This window comes from Myiozetetes cayanensis, unplaced genomic scaffold (genome assembly GCF_022539395.1).
Source record: "Myiozetetes cayanensis isolate MyiCay16 unplaced genomic scaffold, myiCay2020 scf14, whole genome shotgun sequence".
NCBI lineage: Eukaryota > Metazoa > Chordata > Aves > Passeriformes > Tyrannidae > Myiozetetes > Myiozetetes cayanensis.
Window position 1 is genome coordinate 3,320,329 of NW_026087048.1, and position 21,871 is coordinate 3,342,199.

At 50.3% G+C, this 21,871-nt stretch overlaps 1 protein-coding gene across 4 annotated transcripts in view; it reads right to left on the minus strand.

The window, feature by feature from the left end:
* The window catches only part of LINGO1 (leucine rich repeat and Ig domain containing 1), a 152,648-nt gene that overhangs the window by 84,482 nt on the left and 46,295 nt on the right, over positions 1-21,871 (minus strand). For all 4 annotated transcript variants that reach the window (XR_007628123.1, XM_050309233.1, XM_050309235.1 and 1 more), the window contains one exon: positions 17,530-17,572. The gene's annotated coding sequence lies outside the window, so the exon portion shown is untranslated. The remainder of the gene's footprint in view (positions 1-17,529; positions 17,573-21,871) is intronic.

Below are 21,871 nucleotides of genomic sequence, written 5' to 3' on the forward strand. Positions count from 1 at the left end.
CACTCCTGTCATCAAAACAATGCTTACAGATCAAATTCACTGCCATGGAGACTTGCAGACTGATTCTCACAGCCAGGCTGTCACAGTGATGGGTATCCAGGGGGTCCCTGCTGCTCCCCTGTGTGGGTTGGGCTACCAAGGACACCGTGGCCTCAGCAGCCACTGGTGATGTGCAGGTCTGTCTGTGGGTGAAGGGCACCAGCTGGATTAGCCAGATGCTGAGGGCACTGTGGCACAACCTTCAGCGGGGGAAGGAAAAACAGATTTGACTCTCTTACAAGCAGCCACAAATCCCCCTGACCTCAGCGGGAGCGGGACAGCCGTTCTGCAGGGCACAATTTGATTTCCAGAGTTTAGGAGTTCAATGCCAACCATTCACACATGCATAATCCCCCACTTAACTCCAGGCAACCATGTGCTGGCGTGGCTCAGAGACCTTAGCAGGAGGAGCCTGGGATGCACACAGATCTCATCGGATGCAAATCCATGAAAGGTCTGTGCTGAGCCCTCTGACCTGCACCCTGTCGGTGCTGTGGCAGTGAAATCTCCCTCCAAAGCCATTCTGAGAGTCCCTAAGCCCATGGGGCTGCTTGTTTGCCTCATGTTTGCTCTTCTATCACCTGCTTTGCAAACCAGGGCTGTGAGTTGCAGGGGGGTAGGGGAGGACACCCTCCTCCTGCACTGCCAGTGCCTGCCATCTCCAGCCACCGTGCCACGGCCCATCCTGGCACAACCCAACAGCACCCCCAGGTCTCTCCAAGCATGAACAACCAACCCCTGGGCATAAGTAATCCTGTTGGCAGCACACATGCAGCGTGCATCCCTGGCACACACGTGTGCACACCCACTTCTAAGGCACGGGAGCAGAAAGCCCATGCTCCAGACTTCAGTCAATAAGCAGATGGCTCTCCAGCACTATCATTTTACAACATTAGAGCTTCTGCTCTGTTCGTGCAGTAAACATTTTCTGGCTTACCGCATGAGAAAAGGTGGCTACCGTGGCTTTGCAAAATTCTGTATTTCCTACGTTATGTGTTTATCAAATGCTTTTGGGGTGGAGGGAGGGAAAAGCACTTCTATTTTTGATTTACATCCTGCAGGACACAGATTTTTTCCCCAGATCCCAGTGGGTTTTTGCTTCTTGTTTGCCTCCTTCCAGATTGCTGTAGCTCTGTCACTCTTTGTGGGGAACCAAGAGATGGAAGGCTGTTACGCAGACATCAAGGGGTTGCAATTGCATGCTGGTAAACATGAGAGCAAGAGGGATTTCTGATGGTATTAGAAACCACAAGATATCTGCAGATGTAAGTGTTCCTGGAGGCAGTGGGTCTAGCTGTTAGTAGAGCAATTAGACCTGGTGTTATTCCCAGCCCTGCTGTGCCCCACGAGTCACCGCAGAGGAGGGGACGGTACCTGTGTCCCACCCACCTGTCCGTGGCAGCTCCATGGCACATGTGGGTCCCTGTATCCCACTCTCCAGCCAAGCCACTGCTCACTTCCACCTGGGCCTTACAAGCTGGGGAAAGGGGGAAGGAAATGATCTACAGGATATGGCAGAGTGCCTTGCTTTACATGTACTGCAATTACCGTGCTGGCATTTTCCCTGTGTTCGGAATAAAAATGTCAATAAGGAACAAGTTATTACACCAGAAAGAGGGTGGAAATGGCAAGAGCTCATCAAGGGCCTGGGCACCACTGCAAACCCATTCCTGCAGTCCCTGAGCTCTGGTGTATGGAAACAGAGCTTGCTGCCCCAGCCTTCCCTCTGTGGCTATGGCCAACGCTGGTCCCTCTCTTCAGCACCATGAGACCAACCCACCTGGGACTCCCCAGTCCGACAAGGCACTGGAATACTGCAGCAAGGAGCCCAAGGGATGGTCAGGGACTGGAGTACACAGTGTACAAGAAGTTGGGTTGTCAGCCGCCATGCAGATCTTACTGCCCTCCTCTGCTCCTCCTGCAGTCCTGAGGCTACCCCACTAAATGAAAATGTATTTTTCTCTTTTAATGAGACCTTTCTGTCCTCTTTATTTGCCTTTTCCTTTCCAAGCCTTTCCTTGGTTCCCTGCTGAGCTTGCTGCCTCCACCAGAATTTCCAGAGACCTTGTCAGGGAATGACGTTTCCAAAGGAAGCAATGCAATTCCATGCTGTTGCTCAGCCTCAGGGCTCCTGCATCCAACAAAGCTCTTGGCAAAGGGCACCCACAGCACTGTGATTGCCAGAGGAGACCCAATCATGCCACAGGGTACAGGAAGAGGATGGCAAGGGCAGAGGGATGCTCACAGCCAGAGGTCAGTGTTTGCTAACATGCAACCCAATAGGTAGGATGAAGGCTGAGGCTGAGGAGGAGGAATCTGGGTGCCCACAGCCACTAGCAGGAACTACAGCCCAGCCCAAGGAGCCAGAACAAGCAGGGCACCCATGGAACCCTCCTGACTGTGGATAGTGAAATGGTCCCAAATGCACCTCTGCTCTCCTGCCCCTAAAGTGCCTCCTCTTCCTTATTTTCAATTATCAAAGCAAAAGAACATGTGTACAAAGAAAAACAAAACAAAACCAAAATCCAACAACAACAAAACACACACACACACACACACACAAAATAAGAAAAGCAACAACAACAAAAAGAAAAACCACACCAAAAAAAAAGGAATTAATTAATGATTCATGTTGGAGCCTTGGCAAACCTTGCTCTGCATAAGTTCAAAGCAGGAACAATAAGTATTTGGCAAAGAGGAGGGAGCGGGCTCGTGCTTGGCGGCGTATGGTGCAGAGTGCTGGCACAGCACCGCTCCCATCACGGTGCCCGACACCGCAGGGGCCGCAGGGACGGCACCACCGAGCTGCTCTGAGCCAACCAGTCACATCCTGCCCAGGGGAGCAGCCACAACCCAACTGTGAATAAACAGGGACACAGGCCTGGGGAGGAAACACCGCTGCTGCCAGCATTGGCTGTGTGTGCCCTGCCTGCCATGGGATGCACTCTCTGCCCCACGTGCTCACACACGTGTGCCCCCCTGAAAACCTGGGCCTGAGCCACTCCAGCCCTGCATCTGGTAGAATTAGGATAATGAGAGATCTTTAATGCAATTAGTAGATGTCAGGGGACATGGTCTTGTGAGTCTAGAGCAAATGAGGCTTGGATAATTGGTGTTGAAACACATATATCAGGGAGATGATTTTTCCCCCCCCCACCAGAGCTGAAGGCTGGAACATGCTGTCAACTAATGCCGTACAAATGCGTTTGGCTATTCGCTGGCAGCAGCTTCCAAAGTTCTAGTGTGGAGCCTCTGCCAGGCAGGCCTGCAATCCTAGCAGCAAACAAGCTGTCATTTGATTGTTAAAAGAACTGCCTGGAAAGTGGCTTTATCCCTACATGCATGCACAAACACCCACACACATGCTCACGTGCATGCCAGCAGCCAACAGGCAGCATTCCGGTTGCCCCGAGCTCTGCTTGCAGCTCCACTTTCCTTCTGCTCAAGTGGAAGTTCACTGGGGGTGTAAAGGTGGCTTTAGTCTGTGCACCCCCAGTCCTGTTAGAGTCACAGTGGGAGCAGAGTGGTCTGACTGACCCGCAGAAGGGAAGAGGGATTCACCACGTGCCATCCTACCAGAGGGATCTGCCATCTCCCAGCACTTTCCCCAGCAATGGACCCCTACCAGTACAGGACACCTCCACCCCTCGCTGATTAGGTCAAAGCCATAAATAAATCTACCTCTGAGTTGCCTCAGCAGCCCCTCCAAATACCAGACTAGGACAGACGCTGCTTTCCCACGTAGCCAGATCTGCTCTGGGGCATTTGCAGGGCACATGTAATCAAAAAGCCATGAATTTTCAGAAAATGCAATAGCTGGTCTGTGCAAGCTTCCTAAATTAAAAATTTTGTTTTGCACTGAACTCGGTGAATCAAAATCACCTGCAGAACAGGACTCAGGAAAAACCCAAGCCCTTGCATTTTGCTGGGAAATATTCAGGAATTCTGCCACAGTAAGGGAAAAAGTATTTCATTTCTCAAGCACGAACCGTAATAAAATGTTAAATACAACCTGGATATTAAATTAAAACATAAAAGTCAAAACACATCAAATCAAAGAGACACGTTTGAGTTTCCTGGACGCTGTCAACAGATGGAAGCCAGAATGATTTGCTTCAATACTCTCCCACCTGAATTTTGGTTTCATGGCTACATTCCTATTCTGATAATGCAGTCTGATAAAAAAAAAAAGTATTTTCCAATGGAAAATTTTATCCCTGATACCCTCTGCCTGCATTTCCAGAGCATCTCATGGATGATGTAGGGGATGGAGGTGGTGTCCCTCCAGGGCAGGTCCCCAGTAGAGAGGGGACCAACCTTGAGATGCTGCCCCGTGTTTGGCTTGTGCAGGACCAAGGGAAGTTGATCCAATCTATGCCCCTTAATGAACAGAAACGCATTCCCATGGGTTATTAAGCATTTGTATAGGTTTGGAAATCATAACCATGTCACCACAATGTAATTATGGATAAACACAAGGCAGGCCATTGGAGCGCAATAGAGCAGGAGGCTGGAAGAAGGGCGCTGTTCCCTTCTCCATCCTCTCCCAGCACTCTCTGGGAATGATGGATCTGGCAATGGGCAGTCTGAACCATCAGCTGTGCACAAGAGCAGCTCTGCCAACCACCCCTGGGCAGTCCTGCCTTGCCAAAACCAAGCTGGGTACCAGGCTGCACCGAGGCAGGCACTATGAGTGTTCCCTAGGGACAAGTCACTTCTGACAGCAAAAGTTGGAATCAAACCCTGGCTGAGCCCACCCCTGGTTTTACCAGGCACCTGAAGCACAGCCCCAGCCCCCAGAAGCAAACCCACAGCATCAGAGACACCTGTTTAAAAAACAAAGGTGGGGAATAGCATGCCCATGGCCTTGGTTTATTGCTATGCAGCCCTGTGTTTCTGTGGCAGAGGAAGGGCACAGGAGGAGTGCCTGGTGCTCACAGAGCATTTAATGAAGGTTCAGCACCTCATTAGGCAGCCATGGAGCCCTGTGAAACCCCGCTCCCCCTCTGGAGCAGCAGTGCCAAGGGCACCAGGCTGGTGCCAGGGTGCAGAGAGACCAGAGTGTCTCTGCCACGGCTTCTGGGGGACCAGGGCATGGGGGTGCCAAGCCCTCCTGCCTTGCAGGGCTCACCACATGACACTGGTGTGTTCAGCCCCCACGTGCTGCTGGCCCAGGGGTCCCCCCTGCCTGGCCTGCCTGCACCTCTGCCCACTGTACAGCACCACAGCTGCCTGTGGGGAGCAGAGACCGGGGCTAGCTGCTTTCTGCAAGGCAAGGCTTCCCCCAGGCACTGGGCACCCCATGTTAGTGTAGCCCATGGATGCAGCGTGGCTCCAGATGCAGAGCAGACGAGGCTAATGCACGCAAACATCTTCAAGTCAGATGTGAAAGTGCAGCTGAGAGGCAGCTCCGTGGCCATCTGCCAGGTGATGCAAGCAGTGCTTTCATAATTCAACAGGAAATAAAGTATTAGAGCAAGGTGAGGCCAGCAACCTGTCTCAGGGAAGGCATCTTGAGAGCAGGGGGAGCACCTGAATCCTCAAGCCCCCAGGTATGTACGTGCAGAGGGAAAGCACAGATGCCCTGTGAGCACCCTGCAGAACTCGCTGCAGGACTGGGTAAAAGCAGGTGCTTCTTTATAGGGTTAGATAGTATTGAGATGAATGAGAACAGGAAATATAGTTGGACTAATGAGGGCAGCAGTGTGGGAAGTCCTCAGCCCTTAGGGGCTAGGCTGAATAGCTGGAAAGAAGATTTACCTAAGATCTGCCACTCTCTGTTAGACTCACAGTGCGGAGCACGTACTCCTGCGCTGGGGATTCATCGGCTCCAGCTGCCAGCGAAAGGGAGATGGGATGCCTTCCTGAGGGGTTCCTCCCATTCTGCCACAAGTTGTCAGGTGCCAGAGCGCTTGTGCAAGCAGCAGGGAAGAGGTTTTCTCTGGATGTCATTCCTGCAAAGTGCAGTTAGAGGTCCTGGATTTTGCGGCATCACAAAACCACGAAGGTGGCACTTGGACGGGATGTTCCAGCCTGAGGAGCTTGGGTCTCACTGGGTTATTTGCCAGCCCCATCCACCATGTTTCCCTCTTCTCTACAGGCTGCCTTGCTAATCTCCAGCTCTGCTGCCCCAGTGGGATGTTGGGACCAGTGATGACAGAAGGGGAAAGAAGGTGGCAGCTGGAAACCATCACTTGAGATATAGCTGGAAATCATCACTTAAGATATGTCCAGAAACTACCACTTAAGATACAGCCCAGCACAGGAACCCCAAAGGTCTGATATTGCCCAGCCAAAGGATGTTCAGAGCTGGCACTGGCAGCTCTCCTGCCTGGGGAGATGGGAAGCACCAGGACAGCCCAGGCGGCACAAGGAGGGTTAACTTGCAGCCATGGGAGCAGAAAATGAGGTTCCAGTTATTAGCTGATTTATTGGTCTGTCCTCAATTGGCACTCAGGACTCAGAAGAAAATGTTCCACTCCAAAGCATTAAGCATCTTCAAAGAGCAAAAGCATTAAAAATTGAAATCATAAAATAGACATGTAAATATAGCAGAGGTAAACGGGGCAGCGAGGAGAAGAGCAGAGCGTAGCCAGCCCCAGCCAAGCCTGCAGGGCAGAGAAAGAGCTGTGCCAGGGGGCTGGAGCCATGCTGGGGTGGCTGCAGCCCCCCAGGTTTGGGGGACAACCTGTGGGGAATCTCTGGATGGCTTCCCTGAGTGACTGCCCTGCTCATCGAGCTCTGCAGGGTTCAACCACACAAGAAAACAGAGCTGACTTGCTGCATGTATGTGGGAGATTCACCCCACAGCCCCTCACCACCCTCTAATGGCTTATACTCAATACTCTAAAGCCTGTAGGGGTCTATACTCCTCCTTTCCCCCATGAATCCTTCCCAAAACCACTTCAAATGTGGCAAGAAAGGAGGAGCAGGGCTGCCTGCCAGCAGTTCACCCAGGTCAGGAGAACCCAGTGAAGTCACCCAGCCACCCTGCCCTCTGTCAGGAGTCACAGCTGGATGGCAAACTAATGCTGTCACCTCTCTGGGCAAGGGCAGTTTGTCCCATGCAGTATTTCACAGAGTCAGGGACAAAAGCACTCACTTTCCTCCTCTTCTACAAGAGCAGAGCAGAACAGACCCAAAGTCCTTTGAGCCCCTCTGGCCAGCTGTCTGCAAGGCAACATGATGGTGCCACCCTTTTCCAAAGCACCTGCCAAAGGAGAGGGCTCAGCAGCAGTCCTTGAGCCTGGGGATGGGCTGCTGGAGGGTCCCTTCCTGGGCATAGAGGAAGAGACCTGATGTAAATCACTACCCCTATGTAGAAGCTCCTTGCTGGGCTTGGGAAGTTTAAGTGGGAGCTGAGAACCACTTCACATGTTACTCCAGCACCTGGCCCAGCGTAAGGCACCATCTGCCAGCAGGGATGGCAAGCCAAGGGACAGATGTGGAAAAAGGAAAAGGAGGGGAGGGAAGGAAGGACACAAAACCCTCTTGCCACAGTGGGAAGATGCACCTTCCTGGGGGACTGGCATTTGGGGACAAGTGTGTGGCAATCCCATTCTCCTTAGGAGCAGCAAGTGATGTACTGGGCTGCCTGTTGACTGTATTTTCAGAGCTACCTGCAAAGACACCAGGCCCTTCCCACTGGAGGGTGGTAGATGCTCAGCCCCTCTCCAAACCCACATCAGACTGCGCTCAGGGGCTTTGCACCTCCACACACAAGAATTGAACCCCTCCAAGAACCAGCAAACCAGCCAAGAGACAGAACACCAATGGTCAGGCTAACCTTTCAAACCTCTGGGAGCACAACCATCTTCCTAGTGAAGGTCTCTGGTGAGGAGCTGGGAAATCACCATGTCCTCCAGAGTCCTGGAGTCCCCTGAAGGGCCCCATCCCACTTGTGGTTCAGCAAGAGGGACCACCACCCCCTGCTCCTGACCACGCTCTGGCACAAACTCAGCTGCCTTGGCACCCGTACCTGTTTTTTCCTCTCCACACAATTTTTTTCTTAATTGGGAGCTTGTTAATTATCCCAATACTTTGCCGAGGAAATAAACAGCAATTAGAGAAATAAGTGGTATTTTTATTCCCTGGCACTCTCGCAGAGCTCCCTGACGCCTCCCATCCACGGCTCCCACACGGGCACATGTTGCTGCCTGCTCCGGCATCGCTGCCCGACTGCTCTCCTCCGTCTGTTCCCCGCGAGCAGGGCACTGTGGTGGTGGGCTGCCTTGCTCTCCCCCGGGGAGGAAGCGTTACTGTGTGAAAGCAGCAGGCTGTCCCACTGTAATCTGTTCTAAAAGTCATAAATTGCTGAGAAAAGCCAGTTTTCCTGCACAACAGAAGGTTAGCGTGTTTAAAGAGAGCACTGGAACTGTTTTTATTAATCAGAACTGCTATAAAGAAAGCATTTTAATTAACATAATTATCCTGTTTGAGAGAAGCAGCCCGTACCTCACAGATACTTTTCAAACTAAAGATGCAGGCTGTCACAGTCAGTCATAATTAAGCAAAATGAGGCAGTTTTCCTTGCTCCACGTCTGCCTCCTCCCAGCCACACGTTTTCCCTTTCCTTCAAGGCGAGTGGAGACACCATCATGCCATGAGGGTGGCAGAGCAGGTCCCCATCCCTGCCTCCATCATCTACCAGACGAGGTTAAGTTCCATCCTAGCCAGCAGGACTGGACTGTCCAACTCTGGGCACGGATTGAGCTGCAAACAGTCAACCTGGAAGATGGAGGTGGCTGTAAAAAACCCACAAGATTTGTACGACTTTGTTTGCAGCACAGTCTCACAGTCAACGGATGGAAGATTTATTCTCATTGAAAAAGACAAAAAGAAAGAGCATAAAAAGCCTGGCACTGAGCCACCCCCCAGCACAGACAGAGGAGCGGGGAAGGGGAACAAGATCTGGCATGGGCAGGCAGCTGTGTAAGGCATCATGTGGGTTTCTCTGAGCATCCCAGACACGAGCCAAATCCTGGAGGGCAGCGAGTTGACCACGAGCTGCAGCTCCATCGGCAGCCCTCCTCCTCCTGCCTGAAGCACGAGGCCCCACCACATGCCTTAGGCAGCATCTTTCATGCTTTCCCCTGACACAGTAACAGGCTCGGTAGCTCCCTTGGCACGTCCCTGCCTGCTCTTCGCCCCCAAGCAGTGATGACCTCCTTCCAAAGGGCAAGATGGGGCACACAAGCTACACAAATCAATCAGGCATCACCTCCAACCCTGCCGTTCATTGCTTCAGCCCAGACCTCCTGTAACCCAGCAAGGTGTCCCAGAGCAGGACACACACCTCGGGCTGAAGGCAGCACCTCCAGCAACCAGCCAAAGTCCCTTCATGGCAGCGCCATTCAGCGTTTTAACAGCTATTTTAAAGGATGTTCTGCTATTTTGCAGAATGTGCAGGATAATAGACTGTTAACAATCCATGGTTTTAATTTAAATCTCCTCTATTTGTAAAAGATGACTCTGAGTTGATGGGTCTGCCCTGAAACAGCACACCACTGGAGATGCTCATGCCATGTCTTTAATTCACACCCAGTGTCACCTCCAAAGGACCAAAGTCATTGCACCAAGCTCTCGGCCCCATGTCCCCGTGGACTGCAGGGATCAGAGCACCCATCCTGCCCATACAGCATTCAGTGCTGGCTGTCACCACCCAAGGCACAGCCCAAGCTCCCTCACAGCCAGTCAACTGCTATCTGCAGGTAGAACAAGCAAAAAATTTGAAAAGAGGTACTTTTAGATTTCTTCTTTTCTTTTTTTTGTATGGTTTCCTTAAGAAAACAAGTCTTGTGTCATCACGTGCTCCCAAGCGTTTTAAGTCTCCCCTAATTACTCTCCAGTTCATCAGTCAAATTCAACAGTGTGTGAGTGACAGCTGGAAATCTCAACATTATTAAATTCCTGGAGGTTTCATGGAAATAGGCAGGCGGATAGAGCGGAGAGGCCTTCCTTGGCTCAGCTGAGCCAGGCTGCAGCAGGAGCCCGGGTCTTTTGAGGCACTGGAGGATCCACACTAGAGAAAGGAATAGCACAAAAACCCTGATGATGTAGGGAAAAGGCTGCATCAGAGGGTGTAGTGTGCTAGATATTGAAATCAGTCAATCTTCAGGTATTAGCCCCTGGAAAAGCAGCCTTCAGTAATGCTGAGTGGCATGTTAACAACCTGTTTTCAAACAGGAAACACAATTTTCATGGGAAATTCAGGTTCTCTTGGTGGAAAAATTAAAATATTCAGAAAAGAAAATATCAAAGATACTTTTCTTCTTTGGTTCAACACAGATTGACACATTTCAGATGACAAAAAAGACGTCTGGGACCCACCATGGAAAGTCTAGAAGCACCTTCAGCAACCAAACTTTGCTGGGCAGGGGTCAGAACTCATGACAGCCTGCTCCAGATGTCCCCAGGAGAGCTGGACAGGGACAAAAGGAGAGCACAGGGTAGAGGCAGCAGGCAAAACCCTGGCCTTGCTGCTGTGAACGGCTTTGTGTGGCACATAGGAGGGTTTTATTACAGGCTGTGAAGCACCTGCTTAGAGGTAATCTCAAGACCTACTTGTAAGACCAAGAAAAAATACCTCTCGTGGTTCTGGACTGTGAGAGCTGGGAAGGAGGGTTCCAAAACTGGGTTCTCTCCCTGCCCACGCAGAGGACGGGGCTGTGACACCGCAGAGAAGCTGTTTGTAGGTCTCCATTCACAGGCTACCAGGCAGGCAGCCTCACCCTCCCTCAGACAGGGCATCTGCCTTTCCCAGCTCCCAATCCCTGGTATAAATAGGGCTCCCTGATGGAAGTGTTGGGCTTGGTGGAATTGCATGGCACTGCACGGCACCGCATGGAATGGCACAGCAGCTCTTCCAGCCACATCCCCTCCCTCTGTGGCCCCACTGCCGGCCAGGCAGCACTCACAGCCCTGGGGGAGCCTTCCTCCCTGAGCTGGCTCACACACTCCTCTCATCACCAGCCAAAGCTGCAGCCAGATGAAGCGACGCTCATAAACTCCTTAGAAGGGAGATGTTAATGAGCACTGAGTGGAGGGTGAGAAAAGCCCTTAGTCGTATTAGCTCCGCTGCCAGAGCTGATGAACATCCCCCAGCCACAGAGCCCCCTTCAGGCACACAGCATGTGGGGAGAGCCAGACCCTGAACTGCCACCCCACAGCTTGGGGCAGGAGGGCACAACGTCCCTCAAAGCCTCACTGATCCTTTGCTTAACCTCAAAAAAAACCCACCTCCTGCAAGCTGATGGGGCCTATGCCATGGGGTTCTGGAATGTCAGGTCCTGCCGGGATGGGATGCTCCACCTGAGAAGGAGCGGGAGGCCATGCCACGCCTGCCCGCATCAGAGAGGGCTTTATGCTTTGGTTGCATAAATAAGTCACACGCCAGGTTTTATATTGGGAACTCAGTTCCGAGCTTGCGTAACTCTGATTTTTTTTTTTTTTTTAATTTGTGTGTGCAGCCAGGAAATTGCCATACAAAGCGTACGTACAAAAATAACGATTTTCCTCAGCCAACCAGCCACGTGAGCGGTGCCGTTCGCGTGGCCCTGCCCCTCGATCCCAGCGTACGCTCTGTGACACGTCGGGACGTTTTTTTTTACGGTGACAGACTGCCCTTCGGGGGAAAATGCGATTTAATTTTTAGTGTAACCTTAAAAAGGAGACTAGCAAAGCAGCTCTCCCATAAATTTTGTAAGTGACATTTATTTCTCAGCACATTATCACTGGTGATGGACAAATGTGGAATACAGGGGTTTGGTTCAGGGGGGCAGCCATCTTCTCACTGCCAGCTCCAGTGGGATGAGGCAGATGTACTTAGGCTCGGCTCAGGCACTGCCTGGAAAATCTCCAGATGCTGAGCCCTCTTCTCCCTTCAATACCTCAACACAAAATGTAGCCCCTATGTGCCTTAGGGGGCTCTGGGTACCCCTTTTGGTGTCTGGAGACCTCATCTCTAAGGTAGCTCCCACTTCTTTGCCCATGGGCCGGGTATCAGCAGTAACACACCAAAGTTTTCCACTGGCTCAGCCCCTAAAAGTATCTCTGACATGCTCAGATCCCTTCCCATCCTGGCCAAGGTAAGATGGAGATTGCTTTAAGAACACAATAAATCTTCCTGGTCACCGAGGCAAGCTCCCTGCTACCCAAGCCCGCCAAGCCTCAATTTGAATACATATAAAAGATCTCAGCAGCTGGGTTTTTAATTACAGGGACTAGAAATCAGGCTCTGTGGAGTCACACCATGCTGTCATGGTGGCTCAAGCAAACACAACCCATGCTGAAACACCACACAAACCATGCTGAACCCCCTTCAAACCACACCACATCCCCAAAGACTGAGCTTGGAGAAGGAACAGGTGGGTGCTTCACAGCACAGCCCTCTCCAAAACATGGGTGCAGGGGTTTTGCAGTGCTGGGTGCCAGGGTGAAATACTGTTATATGTGCCTGGCCAGAGGAAAATGCAAGATGCCACTAAATCCATTACATCCATATGGATTCTGCAAGAGACAGAGGGACAGAATATGCCAAATTTACTACCCTGGGACTAGACTAGACCCAAAGAAACACTTCCAGTTTGTTGGCACTGATAAAAGATTGGAGGAGCAGAGAACAGAGGACTGTTAATGGATATTGAAGTCTGGTGTGCTTTGTGGCACCGTTATTTGCACCTAAGAAAAAGCAGGCAGCAAATTTGCTGGTGCCAGCCCTGCCATGACAAGTCCTTAAGTGTTGCCCTGGCTTCTGGTACACAGACAGTTTGTTTGAATTTCTAGGGAGCAGGTCGTATCAGAAACTGAACTCTTGAGTCCTAAAAAGACTTGGGCAACTCCACTGCAAAGTGTTTCAAAATAGCCACAGCTGGCTTTCCCCAGTCTCTGACAGAGGCTGGAGACTGGAAAAAGCCTTTTCTTTGGGCAGACAAGCCTTTCCTTCTGCTGAGGTGGCTCAGCATCCCTGGAGCATCCCATGTGCTCCCTCCTAGCAAGCTGATGTAAATGCTGAGGAGAGCCAGCAACGGCTGCCCAGGCCTGACTCTGGCAGCAGGTGCTGCCCTGTCCCAGCACCAGCAGCAGCCCAGCTACCTCTGTGAGACCAATTGATCCTCACTCCTCCTCCTCCTCCTCACACAACCCAAGCCAAAGACATCTTTTGGAGTTGCCCAACATTGCTGTCCTCTGCTGCCAGACTCCCAAGGAGCGCTGCCTACCACTCTCTCAACAGGGGCTTTGGCAACCCAAGCTGTTATTTCCTATTCCTGTTGAATTTGTTCTTGCCCTGGCATCACCATGCACCTCCCAATTCCCACAGCACGTCTCAGTTGTTCTCCAGTTCTTCCCTGGCATCTCCACTCAACAGCAGCATAAGCCAGTCATGTGTTGGCAAAGGGGTGCCTACAAAGCCCCAGCTGTAGCCCTGACTTAAAAAAATACAAGCATATGAAAAGAATAAGGCAGCCTGGTGAAGCAGGCAGCCCCAACAAGGCTGAGCAATGCTGACCACTGGGATCCATCACCCAGTGGTTAGGAGTGGCATCCATGGAAGCCCTTTCTTCCACAGCAGCAGCTTGCTGTAAACATGCAACTGAGCCAAGAGAACAGTAGTTGTTTCTCTGTATTGACTGAAGGCTGCCTTATACCCCACAGGCCCTGAGGGACTAGAAATAAGGATGAACACCAGGTCAGACATGTCACCCGGCTCACAGCCATGCACACATCTGCCTCTCCTAAGAGCTTGGAGTCACTAGCACAACCCCAAAATCCACTCCAACACATGCGGGTGAGGAGGGAGCAAAACCCCAGGTCAGCCCAGCAGGCTGCAGGGTCTGAGGAGGAGGCTCAGAGATGCTCAGACTGAGCTTTCCATCATCTCTTTCTCAGCTGACCACAAATGCTGGTGTCTGACAGCCAGAGACCCCATGAGGCCATCACAGGCACATATTGAAGGAGACTAAACCACCCTTTCTCCCTCCCCAAAATGCCATGTTTATCTGAACACCAGCTTTATGGCAGATCTAGGGGAGTCCATTCCCTTATGAGTTAAGATTTAAAGTTTTAACAAAAGCAACTCAATGTTTTTGTCTAGGAAAGCTGCTGGGAGCACCAGCAACTCAATTTCTATTGATAAAAAGCTCTTTTCTCTAAAAACAGGAGACCAAAAAACATAGGCAACACAGAGCCTCAGATTGCAAAGGACAACAGTTTTCCTGCATTTCTGCTGGGCCATGACGTAAAAACCCACATCTGACAACATCTGCAAAGAGAGTCATTGTGAAACTCTGAGAGACCAGCAGGCAGAGCAGGTTCCCAGCCCCTTCCACCAGCTGGGAGCACAGTCATCAGTCACTGTATGGGGCATCTACTTTGTGCTTTGCTTTGCTGTCCATTATTTTGCAATCCCAGGAAGTACCTTGCCTTGTTGTCAGCAGCCCACTGCGAGTTCCAGGAGAGCAGCCACAGCAGATCTCTTCCAAGGTGCTCCCATCCACTACAGAGGGACAAAGCAATCAGGGAGCAGACGAGGAACACACGGCTTTCCCACTGTGGAGAGACTGCTGGGATTTGTTGGAAGGCATCCAATTAGTTAACAAGCACTCCAGAGCTGAGTCTGGTCTGGAATCAGCAATTAATTACCACAAGGCAAGTGAGGGTGAATATATTGGAGGAACCTGCATCTGTCCTAGGGATGGACCTAGGAGAAGAGGGTGTGTCCAGCAAACCCATACTGAAATGCAGAGGAGCAGCTGGCAACAAACAAGCAGGATGATGTGGATCCTGAAAAGATGCACAACACCAGGAGCGAACACCAGAACTGGCCCTCGACCCACGTGTCCTCTACCAGGAACTGGCACAGCTTAGAGCCCCCAGCTCTGGGGCTGGTCTTCCACATCAATCCCAGCCTGTCACAGGCAGCACATGTGCTGTGGGCACACAGATGGTGAACACTTTGTTTCTGATGAGCAGTGATGGAGTAATTAAGTGAACAAGACACATCAGCTTGGCTGGGTGCCTCCTGCTTCCACCGTCCGCAAACACCACGGTTTTGGAAATCCTGGAATAATTCCCTCATATTCATTTTCCTCATTAGTCTTCTGCTCTGGGTTCCTGAGCATGCTCCAGTGCAGGAGGACACATCAGCTTCCAGGTCCAAGGTGGCTCAGAGGAGCCGGGTTGTCACCAGCAGCATCAGCCCTCCTGGATGCAAGAAGTCTCCCACCAGGTTCTCCTCATTGAAAATCAATGTCTTAGCTCTGGGAAGAAGGACAATACCTCCTCCCAAGCCATTCACGCCCAAGCCTCGCAGCTCCTCGTTACCATCCACCTCTCCAGAGCATGTCCCCATGCAGCAGGAGCTGCAGAGCAGCTCTGCATCCAACCCCTGTAATAAATTAGCCAGGGATTCGGGCATTTCAGAGCAGCTGCCTCATCCTCTGCCAGCCTGACAATGTGATTAATTTTGGGTGCAGATGAAGCTCATTTATCAGAGGCACGTGATGGCCGCGCAGGCTGCAGGGGCGTGCAGGGAGCCCCAGGGTGTGGGGCAGAGTGGGAGCAGAGGCAAAATGCACGGAGGGAGGGAGAGTGAGGAGCCAAGCCTGGGGCATCTCTCAGGAAGGCTGTTTGCCACGTTGGCTCATGATTAAGCATGCTGGGGAAGAAGAGCCCGTGTGGGAAGAGAGCTTTTATCTCTGCTAACACTCATGGCCGCATCTGGTGAGAGATGTGCAATGGGAGGGGTGTAAGAGGATTGGGGAGAAGAAGCCATGAGCCAATTACCATGCTTCAGGAGAGGCAATTCTACCCCCTCAGCCACTTCTCCCCCCACTGCCCCCTCATCCAGGCCATTTGCCACTTTCCCCTCTTTTCTGAAGACTGGTGGGTCCTGTTCTCCCCATCCCCACTCTGCAGCCACAGACACTTGCTCTTTGCTGCTGGCAGAAGCGTGGCCAGAGCTGCTCCTGCAGGAATCATCTGTGAAGACAGAGCTGTTATGTTCACTTCCCAATGTAGCACAGCCCTTATAGAGAAAAATCACTTGGTCAGTTCGTCCACCCATTGGCTGGAGTTTTGCCATGTGCTGGAGTAGCACCCAACACAGCAATGCTGCTTGCTCATCACAGCACAGCTCTCCCGAGGGTCTGAGCTGCTTCCAGCTGAGGCTGCCAAGGTCACGAGCAAAGCATCATGGATCAGGAGTCTCTCCACAGTTTTGGAGTTAGGAATAGGTTTTGTGGTGAGCTGATGCCACGCCAGATGCCCTCCAGTGAGATGGATGCACAGAGAGAGGACATCAGGGCAGTCCTCCAGGCACCAGGATTCACAACCTGCCCTCGCCCCTTGCCGTGGTTTGATATGCTCCAGACAGTGGTGTTCCCATCCCAGAACAGGTCTGTCTCACAGCAAGTCCATGCCAGCAGCACCCAAAACCCTGAGATCACCATAACAACCCTCCCTTTGAGAATTTTAGGCCCCAGCTAGCGAACTATTTGCTGCTAAAGAAAAGAAAAACCCTCAAGTTCGACGGGGCCATGCAGTCCAGGACAGTGGTGGCCAATCCTTGAGCACACTGCCTTCCATGGGACTGAATTATCAACCCAACAGATAGCATCAAACAGAAATGCTGCTTTTTTGATAAATACATATTTTTTAAAGAGAACACATCAAGAGGACAAAGGTGAAGATGACACAATACATGGCAACTGCGCTGACTGCAAGACAGTCCTGCTGATTTATCCCAGCACAGAAGCAGGACCCTTTCTGCTGGGTTAAAGGTAAGGATGGAAAACCCATGGGGATTTTAGAAGTGTGAAAACATCAAACACTGGATGGCACAGGGACTCAAGCCCAAGAAAGCCCAGAAATTTTATCCTTCTACCCACTGGGTTCCCCAGGATAAAGTCAGCCAGGGGGCTGGTGGCAGAGAGGGTGGCCTGAGAGGAGCCCATTCCTGGAAAGGTTACAGGTAACGACACTAGCTTGCAACCAGGGCTGCATCCTCTGACTTTTACATTTCTTCCAAGTCCTAAATGCTTCTCTAAGCCTGGCTCCTCTGCAAAGGTCCCCAGGAAGGCTCTCCTTCCACCCATCACTCCACTTTCTTATTGTTCCAAAGGACCCTGAGTCCCACCCAGCGGCAGAACCCTCCCAGCTTTTATTGCAATCATTGTGCCAATCACTCAGTCGAAGTTTTCAATTCCCATCTGACAAAGTTTACCCAGGAAGGATTAAAGATGCCCACACAGTTTCCCTTTGTGGATTACGGAAAGGCAGTGATAAATGTATTTCAGCCTATTTTTACACAGTGGGGAAATAATTTGTGCCGGGGTGAAGTGTGCCGGGAGCTGGCTCCTTAAGAGAGGCTCACTCAGGCTCTTACACCTGCCTGGGGAGCAGTGATGGTGCCTGGCCTCACTGCTCCACCAGCACCATACAATGCTTTCACATTGGCATGCACTCAGCAAGAAGAAAAGTGATTGCACTTACCAGAGCCAAAATCCTACAAGGACCTGCTGGCAAGGCAAGAAACCTGGAAAGGAAGAGAAAGAGAGAAAGAGATGTGGTTCAATGGGTTGGCTATGGACAGCAGCAGGTGGTATAGGAGGGTAACTGTGGGGTATTGGTGGGGCCCAGCCCTGCAGGGCAAGTTGTCCCACAGCAGCACCCTCAGGCAGGGCCATGCCACTGTGAGCAGGAAGGAAGTGACCTGCCCTTGCATTGCACCAGGACCATCTCTATTAATCAGGGCCACCTAAATTCACCTAGCCCTGCTCACCAGGCTCTCCAGGTGCTCAGCTGGCACTGGCGGGGCCACAACCTGCCACACACAGTGGGAACTCACCCGAGGATTAAGGAGCCATTCGCTGCTCGCATCCTGGTATGAACACGGGGCTGCCCCATCAACGTTCTCCTCTCATCAGCTCCTGGAGCGCACCATTCTAATCTGTGCTAAGGAGTCACAACAACGCACCTGGGAAACTATAAATATCTGTGAAAAATCTCCCCATAAATCCACATGAAGGGGAATTTACTGCGCTTTCTTCAGAGATTTCTCCGGGTGTTCCCTATTAAACCACTGTGCTTGTTTGCATAAGTATTCCTCAGACAGTAAAGTCTTCCCTGCCATCAGTTATCAGCTCTGCAAACAGGAGCACCACCAGGCATGGGACGTACAAACACCCAGCTGTAAAGATGAGGGACTGGCTCCTCACCTTGAAAAGAAATAGAGGATATTAATTGCTTAGTGTAACCACAGCACACTCTCAGCAAAGACAGGGTGAACTGGTAGCCCTGATATGTGTACAGAACATCTGGGAAAAGGGAAACAAGCCAAAAAACTCTTGGTTATGCTCTCAGGGTGTGCCACACAATGGCAATGCTATGGCAGGAACAAGGACTTTTCACATCATTGGGGAAAAAAGTATCCAAAGGAGAAGAAGTGCACAAATGCTGGAATCAGCCCAGCTACCCAAAGAAATTGCTGTAATACATTGTCCAGCCCATACCAAGGCCACTACAGAAATTAGAGAAGGAAATACTTTGGCTGACATAGCAGCAACGAGTCCACTTCCTAGTGATAATACATCAGTTATCAGGCCTCCCCAACAAGAAATGCTGACCCAGAGCCTTGTTAAAGGAGGTAATACCCAGTTCAGATACCTGCTGGTCTGATCTGATGAATGGCTGACCCAATACATCATATATATGCAGAAGGGTTTGAAAATAAAGAGAAATATGCTCAATGGTATCAGCCCACGCCTCTGGAAATACAGGTACCTGACATACAACCTGGAGATGTAATTTTAATTAACATGTTCTCATGGAAATTCAAATTGGAACCCAAGTGGGAAGGGCCAAATATCATCTTACTGCGTCTCTATTTTGCTGTTAAAATTTTAGGAAAAGAAAGTTGGATACACCATTCTCACATCAAGCAGGTGGAAATTGGCCAGCTAGCTGACAAATGACTGACTCCTGGAAAAACTCTCACATCAACCAAGAATGAAGTGGGACATCTCACTACTCTTGGTATTATTGACTCTGTTACTGCTACAGCATGGCTAAGGATAAAAATGATGGATGATCCGGATTAGTGGAAAGTTATAAAAATCCAAAAGGAAGATAGTTTTCCTAGATTACATAGGAACAAGGTTCCCAATTCCTGAAACATCCAATAGGAAGGCTCTCACTTCCTGCTGTCAATCAGATAAGGTTTATAATTTAGCCTTGACAGAGGGAAGCAGTAGGGACAGGTCTCGTTGCCTCAGTAATATCACTTGCTGCTCAACACTTAATACCAGTTGTTGCAAGATGACAGATAATAGTTTTAAGAAGTAATAGTAAAGAAGTTAATGTCACCTGTGGACGTGTTAACCCAGGACTCATAACCTTTCTCTGCTGAGCCCCCTTCAAAGCAAACAAAAAGGGATGCAACTGGTATTACAGGGACAGGATTGGGAGTCCTAAATGGTATAGATGTTGAAGTACTCCTAAATAAACTAAGTGCAACAACAAGTGATTTAAGGAAATTAGAACACCCATTGTGATCCTCTCTATTAGTACAGGGGAGTAATCAATGGCTCTTAGCTAATACATTGCCTCAGTGGGAGAAAATTAATAAGAGAGACCACCAGCTGATTGTAGAGACACTCGGAATGGTCCAGGGCAATCTTTCACCCACTCTTAGCTGTATCCACACTCACCTGTGGATGCACTCTACAGGGGCACATGAGGGTGCCTACAGGAGGGTAGGTGAAGGAGGCGCCTTACCCACAGAGATCTGAAAAGCAGTTTGGGACAACACAACTCAGTTTGAAAGAGGATTTCAACCCTTGTGGTATTTGGCTAGTTCTGACCCCATAACAATAAGGTCACAGTTTCTGTCTCAGTAATATAATGCTTCAGTATACGCCGTATACGCAATTGCTGTTTCAAATCACAATGGGATCATTCCCTTTCCCATAGAACATAAACTATGGATAACACAAAGCGAACACATATGGCTAATAGTTGATGTTGCTGGGAACAACAAGGAGTCATTTGTAAAAGTAACACCATTAAAGCCCAAGACATGTCTTGGCACTGAGAAAAATGCTTGTCACTTTTGAAACTCGTGCCAATGAAACCCCTAAAACTACACTTATATATATTGGAAAAGGATGTGTTTTCTTAAGAGCTCTTTGTGGTTTTATTTTTGTAGGTGATATTATTGTCGATACAAGTAATCATTCAAATATTTGCATTCGTAACTTTACTAGAATTATAGGGTATGATTTTAATTATACAGCTCCTGTTACATCCCACCAGTTGTTACAGGCTAATTATACACTAGTTAAAGACTCGTTACCTATTTTGACTGGAATTAATCTTAATGCTGGTAAGGAAATTATCACAATGTGGTGACTTATATAAACTATTAAAACATGTATGAATTGATGGAAAAAAAAATTCTAATCACTGCAAACCATAATGTGGACAAAATGTGGTGCGTGTTTGAAAGAGGAAAAAGAGATGGAGAACACTGGTGGGAAACTCTCCTAGGGTGGTCATCTACAGCCACAGGAATTTATAACCTCCTGCTCCACCCAGTGGTAACCGTACTAGCTTTAAGACTATTAGGTTTGGTGCTTGTAATCATTTTGTAGATATAATTATGCAAACAGATCATGCTTTTTGAAAGGCTTTGCAAGCCTTGCTAAATGTATTAGCAGGAATGCTTAATAAAAACAAGGGGAGGACTGTAAAGAAATAAAGGAACTAATTGCTTAGCATAACTTACTTAGTGTTAGTAGCTAGATGTGCTGCAGCTTTGGGCCCCATTTCCATTCAGATGTCACCCCGCTCAGCTCCTGCAAGGCTGCCTGGAGAGCATGTTGTATTTCAGCTATGACATTTCTCTGCATGTTTGACATATCCCTATCATGGCTTCCGTGTACTTCTGCAGAGATGGGTGGGAGACAGGAGAAAACGAATAACACGTTTCCTTCCAGCATGAAATTGTGAGCGTGTCCTCCACTGGGCGCAATTCCCGTGTATATGACTCCTGTAGTCTGGCTAATACTGCTATGGATACTGGAGATTAAGGGATTTGGGGCTGTAAAGTCTATTTCATCCATCCAGGCCTGAGAAAGGGAATGTGAGCAGGGAAAAGGTCTTGCAGAAGCCGCTGGACGAAGCAGGGTCTGGCCTGCAGGTGACCATCCCACCGTGTCCCCTGCCTGCTGGGAACCTCCCTCAGGCAGGTCTCAGCTTTGTGCAGCAGTGACATGGAGGAGGGAGAATGCAGATGTCAGGGCCAAAGGCCCTGCAGCCACATCCCCAGGGCTGATCCCTCACCAGCTCCTCCAAGACAATGTAATATGAAGCAGAGCAAATACTGAGTTGTTCTGAGACCATTGAGGAGTGAAGCAGAGCAAGGACATGGCTTTAACCCTTACATTATGAGCTCAGACACAGCCTTATACATCCCCAAGTAGCAGAGGAGCTACCTCGACTTCGATCCAGGTTTGAATCAAAATGGAGCATCTCCCTCAGCATCACCCGCAGGGCAGCAGCGAAGCAACCTCATTTTTCTCTGCTTTATCCCTTTTGCCACCCACTGTGTGCCTGAGGCCTCAGAACCACAAACCCCAGCTCCCTGCACTCCCTGGTCATGATGTGCTGGGGCAGCCCCCAGCTGTGGGTGCACCCCTGAGGCTGGCAGTGCCTGCCTGCCCTGCCCTGCACAGCTCAGTGCAGCCGTGGCAGGGAGGATGCTCCCTCCCTGCGCTGGGGTGGGGATGAGCCAGCACAGAGACACGGAAATGAGAACCTGTCGGGGCATAATGCC